The sequence below is a fragment of the Ambystoma mexicanum genome, chromosome 12 (genome assembly GCF_040938575.1).
Source record: "Ambystoma mexicanum isolate Mex_15411 chromosome 12, UKY_AmexF1_1, whole genome shotgun sequence".
Lineage (NCBI taxonomy): Eukaryota > Metazoa > Chordata > Amphibia > Caudata > Ambystomatidae > Ambystoma > Ambystoma mexicanum.
Genome location: NC_090936.1, coordinates 810,683,195 through 810,695,432, shown reverse-complemented (window position 1 = coordinate 810,695,432; position 12,238 = coordinate 810,683,195). Strand labels below are relative to the sequence as shown.

At 44.1% G+C, this 12,238-nt stretch overlaps 1 protein-coding gene across 1 annotated transcript in view; it reads right to left on the bottom strand.

Annotated features, from left to right (window-relative positions):
* Positions 1–12,238, bottom strand: part of TMTC2 (transmembrane O-mannosyltransferase targeting cadherins 2) — a 937,188-nt gene that overhangs the window by 848,880 nt on the left and 76,070 nt on the right. The gene's annotated exons all lie outside the window — the stretch shown is intronic.

Here is a 12,238-nt window from a genome sequence, read left to right as displayed (position 1 = left end):
ACTTCACATGAACACCAGAGAGTGTCATGGGTTGGAAGCCAACACCCCTCGCCTGAGGAGGTTTTGACCTGAAGCTCGTGTGAGCCACCATCCAGGAGAGCGGACAAGTGTCTCAGGACAATGGAGATCTTTGCTCAAGCGGGAGGCGGGAATAGGGAGCCAAAGACCCATTTAATGTCTCGATGTTTCAGGGTCGAGCTTATCAGAACACGCAAAAATAGCAGGTCAGGAGGGTGGGGCAAGTTAATTGGTCGGGAATGGGTTAATGACTAGTATTCCGTCCTTTTGCCTCGTAAGCAAACTTGAATACATCTTTTGCTTAATAATAAACAGAAAGAAAATGTATTTTGACCTTTAAATAAGTTAGGCACTCACAAATCAGAAATGAGGGATTATTAATACACTGAGCCAGCTCAGTGATTATTTTAAAGCAATGAGGTCTTACAAAAAGGCAACTTTTGCCCTTTTACTCACATCTTGGCACATTTCAGGGCACAGACTACTGAAAGTTATCAATCGTTTTCAGTGTCTGGGCCCCATGGAAGAAACTCAGTTTGATAGAGAGGTCTTCCACGGGACCAGAGGAGAACAACTGTCACACTTGGGGAAAGTTGCACACCCGCACATTATAACAGTAGCACTGGGCATCCTACATTATGGAAGCCTATGTATCCGAAACCACAGCACAGTCTGCAAAGGTCACGGAGGCATATGAGGATTTAAGTCCTGATCTGCGACTCAAAGTCAGTCGCCTGCCATTTGTGCTTTCCCTACTGATTCACCAATCTTTTCCCCCCCCCACAATGTGTGCCCATCCAGGTCCTCACTAGCGATGTAACTTTGCTGCTTTGTCTTACTGGGAGTCCATAAAACTCCCAGAGGAGGGTGCCTCAAACATACCCTATATTCATTTCCGCGACCACATTGCTGGGCTCCTTGTGTAACTCACTGGCTGGTGGCAGCTCTTTGTACAGGTTTTAGAACTCGGTCACCCTGCTACATACGTTTTGTGTTCATGGGATGTAGGCTTGTTCCCTGAAGGTCCATATTAAGATGGCAACTTAGATTTAGAATTCTAGTGAGATTACACAACACTGCTGTTTTTACATTGTAAGCATGACTCGGTGTGTATCCAGCTCACTATATAAAAGAGTAGGAGTTTCTGCACCATACCTCTGACAATCACTGGGACTCATCTGGAAGGACTCATCAATCATCGCGAGGATAGCTCATGGGCAACGCGCTCGCCTTGGATGCAAGCTAATGAGGAACAACACGAGTTTGATCCCTGGGGCCGCACTTATAAATCTATGGGTATTATGTGCGTTATAAATGACCAATTACGGTTTACACTTGAATAAACCTGGGTAAAATTACTGAAAAATGAACAGCAGATATTCGAGAGTGTGGTCAGCATTCCTTTGACAATTTTTTGGTGGACTTCCCTGCATTTAGTGACATCTGTGAGAAAATGTCTTTTGTATAAAAGGAGCAACAGATCCCAGACTTTACCCAAGAAGGAAATGGTAAATAACATTTGTTTTTAGGTTTTTACTTACAGGTGTCATGTGCCTACTGGAGCAAAAACGTTTGGCATATATAGTGGAAGATGGCAATCGTGTATGAATGCACATTGGCCTTAATGATACGTCATTATTCCCCTATTTATGCTTCAGGCATTGGGATTAGCTTGGGCCTCAATTGCAATTGTTTGCCAATACTGTAATAGAAAGAATCTGACATCTCCAAAGCCGGACACAGCAGGGTTTGTCTTGCTCTCATTTTTTTTTAGTTGATGTATGTACCAGTTTTGTTTTAATTAGTTTAACGATTATGAATTATAATGGTTTGAGCTTTGTTACTTTCCTTTTGTTGTATATTTTGGCGTTTGTGGCTACATCAGTAATAGTAGAGACAAACCCTTAAAATCTGATCTTTGCCAAGAATCATTAAACAACTCCTCTCAGTAGCATTTCAATTGTGTGCTACCAGCAACGTGTCATTTACTGCTAGCACTGAAATATAGCTTTACTCGAGGGATCCAAAATATTGCTGTTCGTTCAGAAGTTAGCAGCGGCCTCTGCAAAGACGTCCGGTCATAATGAAAAGAGAAAACAGGCTGGTCTGGTTTTACAAGCCTAAAAGCACAATTTAGAAGACAAACTGTCTACGGGGGCAACTGGAAATCTGTGCCACCGAAACCAACAGATGCAATAATATTGCGCATCCTTTAAGTTTCAGATGGGATCAAAGGAAAAGCATTTCTATTAGTACGAACAGTCTAGTAAAAGTATCTCATGGCATATTGTACCAAAATAGATTTATCAAAACCTAAAAATTAAGTGAGCTCAAATTCCTGGAAAGAATGGAGACACTAGAGTCTCCATCAGGTGCAATGAGGAAGCATTTACCTTTCGATCTGCAATGCAGAAAATAGAAGGTGATGATGGGAGGTGAGAGGATGCTAAAACAAAACTATTAAACAGGTTTTAACAGAATATGCAATGGAGCGTGGAATGTCGGTGTCACTGCTGGAGAGAAACTAAAGGAGTGAAAAACGGAGGTGGAACTGAGTGAAACAAAAAGAAAAAACCTATTTGATAAAGTTGGAGACAGGAACACATCCATCCCACGGTACATCCAGCGGTCCTTTACTGCTTTTCTGCTAAAAATGCTGGGGACTGTGGTAGACTGTGTGCAACTCGTTGTCAAGCATTGGCATTTAAGCAGCCATGTAGTTTAGAGAAGATCTTCCCACTAAAACTGTAGCAAAGATTCATAAAGTCTGGAGACAAAGCACTGTATCTAGTGCAGAATTTAATTTGTGGTGGTTTTTGCCAGTGCTCAGCCCCTGCACTTATTTATGAGCCTAGGAACTTATGGTCAAAGGGTCTGTTTGAGAGTTAAAATAATAAAGTTGCCAAAATATCGTTCTATCAGTTCTATTCACACAAAAGCAGGGCTCAAGTCGAGGGTACAAGCGGTGGTACGGAGTCCAGCCACTTCATTCAGGGGGGGGTGGACTCAGCCCCCCCCCCCCGGTTAAAATGAGAAACACTGAATTTCTCTTCGAATTCATGAAAGCCAAACTTGGGGCTCGAACCACAGTCGTCAGGTTTGTAGCCAGGACACTTCACTATGCAACCTGATGAAAAATAATAACCAACAAAAGGTGAAATGTCACATTTCGGTACTGCAGGTCCCAGGGAAAACATTTGTATTGGTTTTTGGAGTTTAAAACATGCACGCCTTTTAAAGTTTTCAAAAGCACTATTAGAAGAAAATATCCTCTTGGTTTTGTGTGTGTGCTGATTTTATGAAAGGCAAATGCCATTTGTCCGGTTCAATTTCAGTGGTTATGCAAAGCCAAATTAATGAAATGTGCCCATTTCACATTGATATGCTAATTTCTGGTGATGTCACCTCCCATTGTGTTTATTGATGGTGCCCCCACTTTCATTTTTAGGACTCGACACCTGCACAAAAGCAACAACAGTGTGGCCAGGGTCTCTACACCCACTGTCCGGCTCATTGTTATTCATGAAACTGATGACCCAAACAGGCAGGACAGTCCAAGCTATCCATGCACATGAATAACAAGGAGTTGAAAGTTGGTAATGCTGGGTACTCATGCTGGCCATGCCTACACACTGTTGAAATCAGTTTGCATGAAATTGGTGATAAACAATATCATTGCAAATCATGGTTGGTTGACAAAAGGAAAGTCCCCAGCCAGCAACACAGCGGCAAGGCTAGAGGAAACGCTACTGCTATAGAGGTGCGCATGCACGCGTGCAAGCCTACACAAGAAGATCTTGCTGCACTTGCTGCACTTCCTTCTCTGCATACACCTCTCAAACTCCAAACCAAACACAACCACAAACCTCCAGCACAGCAAACCGCACGAACTTCACTACACTGCAACAACAAAACAAAAACACACATAGACTCGCACATCAGCACACGACGACTACGGCCGCATACACCCCAGGCCCAGCCGACGGAACCACCAGGCTGAGGCTGCCAACAGCACATCACTGCAATCTTGCACTTTTCCAGCCTCCACCCACTAACCCACCCCTCCCTCCCTCTTTCAGAGCCGCCAGAGCGCCAGGGGACCACTCCGGTGGTGATAATGTTAAAGGTCATTTGTACCGCGCACTAACAAAAAAAAAATGACCTTTAACATTAACATTAACATTAACACTGTTTAACAGGCAATTTCACCAGTTCTGTAATGCTATTGCCTGCATGTGTCCATCCATTGACCATAGGAAGAAAGCACGTTTACTTTTTTTCCTGTGGATATATGGTCAACATTTTCTCCTGTCCACCTGTAGAATCAGAACAAAATGTTAACAATGGTGTATTTGAAGAAGCACGTAAACATGTGTCTTATTTCTTGACTAGAATGTTATTTTCTTTTATGTTGATTAGAATCTGTAAATCACACATCTGCCATAGTCGGTTCATCCATCATCCTCAATGAGCCGGTGAAAGTAGCAGCTTTAATGTAAATATGCTGACCCTGTGGGGAGCAGCTGTGGGTGGTGGCAACAGTGCTCAGGGAGCTGCCCACCAGAGTGTGTCACGGCCATGCAAGAAAATATCTGAGCCCTGGTACTTACAAATCAAAAAGTGTAAAACTAAATGATCCAAATGGCATTGGAAGATTTTAAACTACTAATGCAGTTGTCAAACACCGTTTTCTAAAATCTCGTTACACAGTAGTCAGTCAGTCATCTGCCATTCTAATCGGCCTATCCCACTAAAAAGGGCATTATCCCAACCGTATTTTACCACAATCGCAGGACAAGAAACCCCTTAAAACTGTGCCTCCTAGATATTTATCTCGGAAATTGGAAATAGGCAGTAGTAAAACTTGGTACAGGAACAGAGTACATTTGTGGGACAAATTGTCTATGCATTCTGGAATCTGCTTCAAAAAGTAAAACTAGGTTTTCTGGAATTTAGAAAAAAAAAATCCAGTCTCGTGTAAGAAAAATTACACAATATGTGTTTGTCAACAGAATCAAAAAATATAAGTGTTAATGAGGTTGACTGTCCAATATCGCTTGCATGCCCAATCACACTCAGATTCCTGTGCAAAGAAGATGGACCATGACACTGACCCCTGGCACTGCAAGAGCAACGTGGGTGGCCGTGCCGCAGATTTAACAAAGGACAGCCGCATTTAAATATAGCCTTATAAACCAATAGATGGGGCATTCAGATGAGTAAAGGTCATTATCCAGTGCAATATTGACAGTGGAGTAACCTTGCTGAAAATGTTGGGGTGACATAACATCTGAAGAAAAGGTGCCCCAACCAAATGAATGGGGATAAAATAGTGTGCCATGAAAGTTGGGGGGGGACAAACACCCCTGTCTCCCCCTAAAATGAAGCCCATGAATATTGACCCCCCCCCCCTCCCTTGGTCCACAAAGTTATTCGACGCCTAGTGGTAATGGCAACACAGGTTTTGGAGTTGTTGTGATAACATGTCAGCTTAATAGGGATTCAAGTACAGAAAACGGGTTAGTGAAATAAACACGGCTTTAGTTTGTAATAATTAAATAAGCAGGTTGGATCAATACACGTGGAATGAGAGAGTGTCCACATTTTGCCTGAGTCGAGGCTCGATGATTATGAGCACTTTATATTTGTGTATATGGTGGCACAGCACTATCACTTTTAGAGGAGAGATTGTAAGTAGGACTGAAGCTAAATGAGTGACAGTGACGTTAGATATTGGAATGATAGTGCGAGTGAAAATGTGACACCAGCAAACATGCACGTTTTATGTATATTGACACCCCAATAAATGTTGTGTCAGGTTTTTGGATTTTTGTCTATAAATTGTCCAAAAAAATTAATTGTTTGAATGTTCTTGCAGACTCCATTTTCTTTGAGCGGGTGCATTGGTGGTAGGGGAGCAGGATTGGGGGCTTACGCAATTTTTTATTCCGGAAGTGGGCTATGTCAGTCCTCCTGTGACACCAGTCCACTGTTCTTTGGCTATGTAAAGTAAGCATTTAAATTATAAACCCAGTTCAACTGGAGCAGTTTTAGCATGAGCTGGCATAAAATGAAATGCTTAAGCGAACGTTTTCTTTACAAAATGTGAAAGCACCGTTCCAGGTTTCAGCTTTCACGTTGGTGCATTTGAAAGCACATTGATTAAAAGATTCCACAAGAGAATGTGTGCCTTGTTAAAAAAAAAAACACATGCTGATACAATGCACCTATGTTTCTTGAATGCAGAGAAATGCTGTCTGCTTCCCTGTCTGCTATGCAGCCAATAATATAGCTTTGCTAGGGCCTACAACTAGGACACTGGGATGTTACCCCCCCCCCCTACCAGCCCTTGGAACAGGGGTCTACTGGGCACCTCTTCCATTTCCATGATGGCCACAAAGCGAAAGGAGGGAAGCTGCTGCGGCAGGAAGGCCCTACTGCAACAATCAAGTGAGTGGGGCCGAGGAGGGGGACTGGGATAAGTTTTAAAAATTAAAAAGAGGAAAATATTTTTGATTGGTGATGGCGGCCCGCGGCAGGGGAAGCAGCCAGCGGGTTCCGTGGAACGCAGGCGGAGATGAGAGGTTTCAGCTTGCAATCCAAACAACCTGAATGGCTGTGCCCTCCTGCCGTGGCTGCAAATAGTAGCTATTGACCGCAGTCTTAACATTCTGATTCACTGGGAGGTCGTCATTTGCAACATCTATATACTAACAAGACGCATACTAATAAATCATGAATATATCACTCTTGCTGCCGAATTAATGCAAACTAGTAAGTAATAGGTTTTAGTATTGTCGAGTAGTAGTAATATCTCTGAAAATGAGTATTTAAGAAATAAATGAGAAAAGGGCAATACGAGGAAATAAAAAAATAAAACCTTTACCTGGGTCATGTTCTATCAAATGTTCATCACCACTTCAAAATCGGGTGATCAATATGTCGCTTAGTGCCAAAAGCTCGATTTGGAACTCCCCCTCCCATAAAAAGCGTCATGTGCCACCTTGAACATAGGCCAAGTTTTCTTAAGCCAAGCAGAATTAAGTTCTTCAAATTGATTTGTCAATTTATGGCACTAGTTGTTAAACCAAACCCGACTGTGTAGCGGCCACGTTCGCCTACAAAACAAAAACACCCAAAATGTTGATTCGGGTTCTTGTAGCCCTCGGACTACACAAGAAACTGTACTGTTGCAGGTTATTTGCCAAAATAAATGTAAAGCAAAGCATGTATTGATCACGTCTGGGTCACAATCCTTCAGCAAGCACGAGTTCCTAAAACTGTTTCTTAGAAAGCCTTCACGGTGCCCAGAAGAACAACCTAATTTCCATAGTAAAGGGGTCTCAATCACAAGGAGTCGATATTTTTGCTGTAAATTAAAACTTGGATCTAAACCGGCCTACTTCACCACCAGAAACGTGTTCTTATGGTCGCTAAAATTCCCTTTTAAGGGCAACTTTTGCATTTGGAGGAAAGAAATGAGCGAATGGACTGCTGCTTAGGATGGCCAAGGTTAACGGGAGGGAAGTAAGGTTTAGGCAAATGGCTCTACAAGCGATGGGGTGGGGAGGTTGTGGAAGAGACGGGTGTTCAAGGGTGAAACCCCCCCGTTCTCATTTAAAATAAACACATACAAAACGTAAATAATGTAAGAACATTAATGTAAAGTCAATGTAAAAGCCCATTTAGATTTTACCACACAAAAGAGGCCCTCCTGCATTCGATCTGTAGCGCGGCTTACTCGAACTTATGCTCCCAACCCAGGTGAACTCTCGCGCAAACCCAGAAGCTGGAAGATCTTGTACAACGTACCTACAGCCCTCCAGGTTTGAAGGTCACTAGTTTACAAAGGTACTCCTATTTTGAACAGAATGCATTTTTAGTTGAACAGAAGCTACATATTAACGTGCCTAGAGATCTTCACCATCTGGAGCCTTCGTAACATCATACCTGCATTGCTAGTTTTCAACGCAGTTACAGTTGTTACTCCTATCACCATGTGACCAAAAAACAAAAGATTAAGATCCTGCGCAATGTTTAAACTTTTACCAATATTATGGAAGATTAAAAGGCTCTAAAATGTGCTACATGTTCCACGTCGCCAGATTCGAGGGAAGTAAGAAACTAATAACGGCCAGGACAGGGGCTCAAGAGTGACATCTGGTGCAAGTTTCCCTTCTTTTTTTAATCATGCCCGAGTTTTTTATTAGGGGCAGTCAAAGGAGGGAGGCAGAATACAATTTGGACAGGGAACCAGACGTTTTGGGAAGAGTTTCTTAGAAGGCGAGGTCCATATAGATGAAAGTAAAAAATGTTTGATCAACGAAATGCAAACCGCTGACTTTTCAAAGGTTAACACATTAGGGCACCGACACATCGTGCAAGCTTTTCTTATAAAGAAAAGATCAAACGCTTTTAAAGGTTGGGTTTCTTATGCTCATGGGAAATCAATAGCAACGTCCCCCTAATAAAGGTGGGCCTCGGAGAAGGCGCCAGCAGCCAAATTAGCCACACGACTGTAATATTTCACCCACTTCACTTCAGCCTATAACAAAATGGTTTCCAGTCATGGCATGTTTCCCCATCATCTCCAATTACTCTTCCAATTCCCCCCGTTTTGTGTCTGGAAAAGCACTTCTGCTGTACATGATCTGTGAAGCAGGCAGCAACCTTTGGGGGATTGCAGGATATTTTCTGCCGCTGGCGTGACAAAATCATCCGGCCAGAATGCCAACCCCACCACACGTACTCACATGGTGGTCATGCAACTAGTCTATTTTTGTAAAAGGCATCCAGCGACATTAGCTACCGCCCCCTCCGACTAAGAGTGGGAGCACATGCTGCTTCAGGCAAGATATCTCAGCTGTCAAGTGCCACTATTTGGGCATTGCAGCAGAAGCTGGTTTAACAGGCAGACCTGGAAACACCAACACTAACAGGAGGATAAACGGAAGACAAACTAATTTTATCCGATGGCAACCTGAAAGGCACAGTAGATGCATTTACCAGCATTAGGCAGAGTCAGGTCAACCCATTCCTGCCACATGAACATGGCTCCAGGGACTGGGTTCTTGCCAATCGCGCCACGGTTCGCATCTCCTCTAGCCTACTGCTCTTGTCAGATGGGATAGATTTCCTAAATGTTACCCCCCCCCCCCCAACACCAAATATGTGCTAGTCAAACATGCCATTGTCGTCCCAAACCAAACAAAATACTTGTTTTTTGGTTTGGGCACATTTGGTGGAGCTTGCGCCAGCAATGTGGCAAAGCGTTGTTAACAAAAGCAAAACAAAGAAAGGAGAGCAGCAGGGGTGGCGAGAATCAGGATATCTGGTTGGCATGAACACTGGCAATGCTCGGGCATGAATCCGCCCCATCTCCTGCAGCCATGCATTGCAACAATTGTTCTCATCAGAAGTCCCTTTGTAAATCATATGCTTTGATGCCTTACAGTAGCGGCGCGATCCTTCATTTGCACACTACTTAGCCTCAACTCACTGTGTGCCAGCTCCCTCGCATCATGCATTCACATGGGTCACACTTCCTGTATAAGCACCTCCCTCCATAAACTGGTTCAATGGTGCTTGGCTCCCCCTGTTAACATTCAGCGAGTTTAAATGAGCATTGGTTGCCAGTGTGGGTCTAGTACTCGGACCACCACAGAAAGCTCGGATCTGCGACAGGGAGGGACAAGGAAGAGTGTTCTGAAGGTATGCCCCTGGAGGCAGCAGTAGTTCTTCAGAGCTTCCTTTATTCAGTTACAAGTCTCGCGAGGTTAGAAACAGGACAGATATATGTAAGGATAAGAGGGTACAAGACATGAGCCCACTGGCTCCCACCACCCAGGCTCACATCTCCAAATGCCTGGGTATAGAACCCCTTTCACACACAAACATTCTCAGCACTCTCTCAATTCTACCAATTACATAACTCACTCGGGCATCCAGGAAGGCAGGACACCACAGAGAGGATGATGGTGCTGCAGTAGCCAGTGTAGAAAGAGCAGGTCACAAGATGGTTGCTGGGTAAATAGCACCCTGTTTTTGCTCCCAGAGATCAAGGTAAGGAAATACGTTATCTGCAAGTTGGTCTGCCACCATCCAAGACTTCATGACCCTTCATCGTGTATAATGGTACACAATCTATCACTTTTCTTTAGTTTTGTTGTGGTTGCATGTATATTCTGGCTTCATTCTGAGGTATTCCACCCTGCCATTTTGCCATTCACCAGTGGAGACCTATCGCAGAGCTGCATCAATGGGCTATTTCAGGTGTTTCACTTTTTGTGAAATGTAGAAATTCCCTGCCACTTAATATTTCTGGTTTGGTTCTGTTCATGTTTACATGGGCGGGGGGCGGGAGGTAGTGTGTTGGGACAGAGGGTATTTGGATGCAGAGTGCACAGGAGGCCCAAAACTGAGGGGGGAGAGGCCACAACATGTCCACACTAGTGATGGGCGGCAGATGCTGGAGTCTGAATGGGATGCAAGAACGAGGTGCCATGGGCTAGGTGAGGGAGTGAGGGCTTTTTTTGCAACTTAGTTTTGGAGCGCTGAGGTTGGCGGGGCTAGTCATGTAGAGGGAGTGGGGTGCGATTTGTCCCATTGCTCTGGATTAAGCCCTATGCTGACTTGGAGAAATCTGGGGGGCTGGAGAAAAGGTGTGTCCCCCTACACCTTACTAGCGTTGAGGGCACCTGGGTGGTGCAGGAGCACCAATTCACGGTGATGTTGGGGTGGTGATTATCACGGCAGAGACTTGAACATGATGGCTGCACATTCAGAGAATTTCAGGAGTGGAACAGTCTACTGCCGCAGGGGAGTGCTTGCTCATGAGCAGTGCCGATTCCGAACTGGTGACCCTTTTCCCCAAAGGTAGGCACTTTGAAATGGAAATTAGTGTTCGAGTAGCACAAACATTTCACCATCAATGGCTTTCCATGCAAACTATCCCAAAATAGCCCATCATTTCCCGAACAACTGGATTTTGAGCACCTTAATTGGGCGGGTTCTAGTCCAATCTGGCAACGGGGAGAGCTCAACGGAGAGCTCAACGTGGCACTCGGGAGAAGAGTGGGGGTGAGCTGCTTTTCCAGGTAGAGCGTGGATGTTGTGCCACTTGGCAGAACAGGTTAGCAAGGGACAGGCAGCTTTAGGCCGACAGGTTTTCATCGAGAAGCTCGTCTTGGCATGTGATAATGGGAGCAGACGGAACGAATAGGATGGAGGCGCAACCACAAGGTGAACAGAAGATACAGGCGGGAGTTTGGTTTTGGTTATAGTTCTAGTTTGAAGCTCTCTCTCATCCCACTGGTCCGCATGCTATACGTCATCCTGTTGAGAGCTGGTCCGCATGCTATACGTCATCCTGTTGAGATCTGGGGCGTTTATTTTGGTGGGGTGTCAATTGTGATCTCGGATTACACTGTTTGGGAGAAACTGCTTGCGAATTCACTTCTAATGTGGCCCCTTCTGTGCAGTCTCATGACTAAGCTCCGATTCGAGGGGGGTGGGGGGGACATGTTATAGTGGTCACGTGACCTTTTCTTTACCCTTGGTTCCCAAAATGATTGGCCAGGAGCACACACGCATTTCTACCCTTCATATTATATTTAAATGTAGACAGCCAGCCTTTTAGGCAAACATGGAATTGGATTGCGGGATGGACACGCTCGGTAAAAGGGCCGTCACCCGGCGCCACCAGAGATATGCATGTAAGGTCTCAAAACCCTAACAAGAGTTTGCCTTGTCACATGTTTCAGTACCTAGGGTTCACCCACACCCTAGAGAGTTAACTGACAAACAAAGGAAGTACTCCGAGTGCGACAGAGCTTGAAGTGTATGGATTAGTGGTTAATCTTTTATTTTCAAATGGCTTGCCCGACTTGTTGACACGTGTTTCTGCCCACTATGGCCTCTCAAAACCGGGCTAGTAAGAGCAAACACAGTGTTCTAATTTTATACACAAATGAAATATCAAAAGAACAATCACATGAACATTGTTATATTCAAACACATTGAAAAAGATCAGACATTGATGCATTAAACCCCATTGAGAAACATGAATTCATGAGTATAGACTGAAATTTATGGAATAGTGTAGGGCTGAGTTGGTTAGGGCGGGTTGGTTAGGGAGGGAGATAAAAACAATTTTCTTAGTTTTATTTCCAAGAAATACAGGTTTACTACGTGAATCAATGGTAACACAACCAATTAATGT